Source organism: Tupaia chinensis, unplaced genomic scaffold (assembly GCF_000334495.1).
Source record: "Tupaia chinensis unplaced genomic scaffold, TupChi_1.0 Scaffold000293_1, whole genome shotgun sequence".
Lineage (NCBI taxonomy): Eukaryota > Metazoa > Chordata > Mammalia > Scandentia > Tupaiidae > Tupaia > Tupaia belangeri.
In genome coordinates this window covers 4,074-8,348 of record NW_006159778.1, presented here as the reverse complement: position 1 = coordinate 8,348, position 4,275 = coordinate 4,074, and the positions used below count along the sequence as shown (strand labels likewise).

The window sequence follows — 4,275 nt, the reverse complement described above, 5'->3', positions numbered from 1 at the left end:
CTGGGCGCATGTGTGTGCGTGCCCAAGATCCTGAGAGGAGAATGGAGGAGAAGGGATTGCGGCGTGACCATCCCCCCTGGGGGGTGATTCTCGCTTTCTGTCTCTATGTCTCTCTCTGTCTGTCTGGTGAGCGCACGTGCCCTATAGCGAAAAAAAAAAAAAAAACATTCAATAACTATACATCATTTGGCTTGTAAAGAGAATTTAACTAACATGAAATACTTCTCAGAACAGTCCAGTAGAGAATACTATACATGTTATAATCAACAGGTAATAAACCATTTCTTTGTCCCACAAATGTCATGTCTCTGTATTCATTCTCATGCTGTCCTTCTCTATTCTTAAAAAAAAAAAAACTATCCTCACTAATTTATGAGACTTGTTGTCTGATTTGTTAGTCATTTTGTTTTTCTTTAGAACTATATTTCATAGTAAAGAACATCATATATATCTAACATATATTTGCAAAATAATCAGTTGCAAATTTCCAATGTTAATGACACAATATAATGTTAAGTGTTGAAGGTGGTATGTTCATATTCTCAATTTAGTTATTACACACTATATACATACTTTAAAAAAACAATACTGTCCCCTACAGAGATGTATAATGATTTTATATCATCATAAATTACAATAAATATTAAAAAATAAATTAATAAATAAAAAGAAGTGGGAGTGATTCTGTCCACAGTAAGTGGCAGGACAACAATCACAGGGGATCAGCACAAAGAGCCATCTGACTGGGGTCAATAGTATTATGATCATTCTGGAACAAAATACAGGGTATGTGAATTTTGCAGCAAAATCTGAGTTGCCATCTTCTCAGTGTATTCCTACCTCTCTGAGGAAGGATGACCATGCTAGTTCCTCCCTGTGCTAGGTTCTACAGTCCATGTTCCCCTGGTATCCTGATATTGCATTATTGACAACCTTGCTGACAAAGAACCAAAATCACATGAAGAGAATGGAAGAAAAGGAATTTCATCATGGCCATCCCCCTGAGGGGTGATTTCTCACATTCCTGCCCTCTCTTTTTGTCTCTCTCTGGTAAGCACATGTCCTTATAGGAAAAACTTTTTAAAAATAAAGGGGAAAAAAAGAATTATAACACCAAATTCTTAACTAGTCCTCAGCAGCTATGTCTTAAATCATCAAGAAGACCCTTAAAAATATCTATCACAGGTCACCTACAAAGGAACAGCAGAAACCCAATTCTTAACGATGGTAAAGTCATATAGCAAGGTCCCAAGTTCACACCCCAAGATCTCCCTGTATATAGCAGACACACATATGCCCATGTCTTGTCCAATTTAGTAGGAGGGTAGGTAGTTGCAAAACCATGTTAGAGAGTGTATCTCTTTCTTCTCTGTCTGTCTGTCTCTCTCTCTCTGAAGAAATAAAAAAAAATCTTAAAGATAAATATCCCAGTTTCATCTCTCTTTCAGGTAGATGGCCTCCCTGGAGTTCTTCACCATTACCTGCTCCAAAACACGAACCCTGAGTTAGAAAATAGAAACATGTTTGTGTGGAGTCAGGGTCAACTGGGCACAGAAGAAAGAAAAACCTTCTGAAAACAAAACAAAATGAAACAAAACTGAAAACATCAAACAAAATATTAGAATTTTTTAAAGAATTATTTTATTTAACTTTAATTATTTAGTTATTTTAATTTGACCAGAGAGAGACAGAGCAAGAGAGACAGAAACAGAGAGAGAGTAAGAAACCAAGCTGCCAGGTCAGGGACTCAAACCACAGTGGGCCACGTGGGAGTCCAGTGCCCTTAACCACCATGCTGCCTGCTGGACCCAATATGTTTAGAACTGCTAGAGCCAATATGTTTAGACCTTCTAAGGGCCATTATACTCATCTCTGTGATGGAATTGAGGATTTGGCAACTGTTGAACAGAACATAGGTTACCTGGTTTAGAAAGGTGGTATCTTTTCTCTTCTCTTCTTCTTCAGTTTCTCCAACTCTTTTCCTATGATTTAGAATTACTTTCATCAGACATAGCACAACATTGAATATCATTTTCAATAATGTTCTATGTTCCTGTGATCCTCACAACTGTATCCTTACACATTTTATCCATACACTGAAAGCATAGTTTCCATGAATAAGAGTACAGTAAAACCCAAGCTAAAAACAGTTTCCTTATCCATTACGGAATCCTGCAGAATTCTCAGCTGATATAATTTCCTTACTCATCTCAATTTCTCTCTACTTTTTCCTCTGTTGGGTATCATTGACCATCAATACCATTCTTCTTGTACTTAAGTTTTTACCACATGTCACAAGGCAGTGACAATTGTTCTTATAAAATGACAAAATCATTTTTGTGTATGTGGTTTAGCTGACATGAAATTGCATCATTTATAAGAATTATTACTGTCTTCAATACTCCCAGACATGTTTACATAAACCAAATGTATGCATAATCAAACTAACTCTGGGGCTCAGAAAATTTTCACTAACTCAGCATTATTTGTATTTTGCTTTTTCTTCTGGTAGAGCACTCGCTCCCTCTCTTTCTCTACATATATAGACTATATGTATATATATGTATATATATATAAAACACAAAAAAAATACATATTTTTTCTGACAACGTTTTTATATTTCTATGTCAATTGATCCTAAATATACACTATACGAATATTAGAAATCAAGAAAATCCAAAACAGGCTTCTCTAGACATTGATGTTTGCTGTCAGAACTCACTTTAAATTATGTATTTTTTCAGTAGTCAACTTGACTTTTTCCTCTGCCTTTGAAACCTCCTTTTGTTCTATATCTGCTCAAGTTCCCTCATTAACAGCTTCCTAAAATGGGAAAGAAACACACATTATTCAGTAGCCCAAATGAAAATTTGCACTTCTTACCTCCTAGCGGTCTCAAGGCCTTGATTCAAAGGTTCTCTCCCACCCTCCCCTGCACAAAGCTGTGGGGACAGCTTCCCTCAGTAAAGGCTGGTGCCTCACAGACAGTCAGCCTTACAGAGGTCATGGTAAGACAAAGTGTCATTAACCCTCTACTTCACCCTCTGAAATTTCTACATTTCAGGACAAAATTCCTGCCACCTCCTTCAAAGATCCTGGTTGAGGGAAATCTTGGTTGAGGAGAATCTTCAGTGTTGGCAACTGTACAGACATAAAAAAAGATCCAACCTGCTCCATACAAAAGGATGTTAGACCCTGAAGTAGATTTCAGCTGGAAAACCATAAGCTCAGTGTAGATTTATGTTAACAAGACTGACTTCATTGATAGTGAATGCAATAAATGATGATGGCCTAATAAGAGCAAATATAGTTATATATATAACTATTATTAGCAAAGAACTCTGTATATAATTTGATTCAAAAGATTCTCCACTTTTCTATAGATCACACATCAAACTCAAAGATCTCTAGAAAGCAAGAACAAAAACACTCTGGAGGAATATCTGTGCATTTCTTTCTGGCAATCCAAGCAATCCTCTAGGCAAAGTTTTCTGCAATGACTCTCGGGCATTGGATGCATAGTGAGATACTGAGGATACAGAGGAGAACAGGTACTATTTCTATCCTAAAAGAGTTATCGCTCAATACACACCCAAAGCCAGTGAGGACATAGCAAACTGTGACTTGGACTCAGGCTAAAATAATGTAAACCCATCCTTTGAGGGACAATATAGAAGAATTTTACTTTTGAACAGTAAAGAGCAGGTCTGAAGTCCCAGATCTCCCCTTAGAACAAGAATAAATAGTGGACAGTGGATGGAATACATAATCAAAAACATGAATTGCTATGAAGCCAGTGGAGAAACATGAGACTATAAGAAGGAAATCCAGGATTCAGGCTAGCCTGGCATTCGAGTTGATTTTCCCTTGTTTCCTCAATGAATTTTGGATGGACACTCCGGAATTACACAGAGGCTGAGCAGTTTTTGCACACATGTACACAAGTGTCAACTAGGAAAAAAAACAAAACAAAACAAAAAAAACAAGTGGAGTTCAAGATCTGCCCATCGAGGTGAACCCTAGTAAAACCCATAGGCCTTGGTTGGGGACCAGTAAAGTTCCACATTAGGAATAAAGCTGACAGAAAACATTGCCCTACATAGGGACTGAACTGGACTGAAAGATCTCAATTGGTGACTGGATTAAGGGGATCTAGTATTGCCAGGACACTGACCACCTGTCAAATATAAACCCCCACCTTTTCAATGCCAAGATAATATCATGTCAGGATTCCATTTTTCTCTAAATAGTGTCCATTCAAAGTAAGCTAAATAA

At 37.1% G+C, this 4,275-nt stretch overlaps 1 long non-coding RNA gene across 1 annotated transcript; it reads right to left on the bottom strand.

Moving 5' to 3' along the window:
- Positions 1–1,302: 1,302 nt before the first annotated feature.
- LOC102488944 (uncharacterized) lies at positions 1,303–2,817 on the bottom strand. Its single transcript, XR_334841.1, has 3 exons — positions 2,723–2,817; positions 1,922–1,982; positions 1,303–1,500 (listed from the first exon to the last, which is right to left on the bottom strand). It is a non-coding gene; the product is annotated as an uncharacterized LOC102488944 (long non-coding RNA).
- Between the last annotated feature and the right edge of the window lie 1,458 nt (positions 2,818–4,275).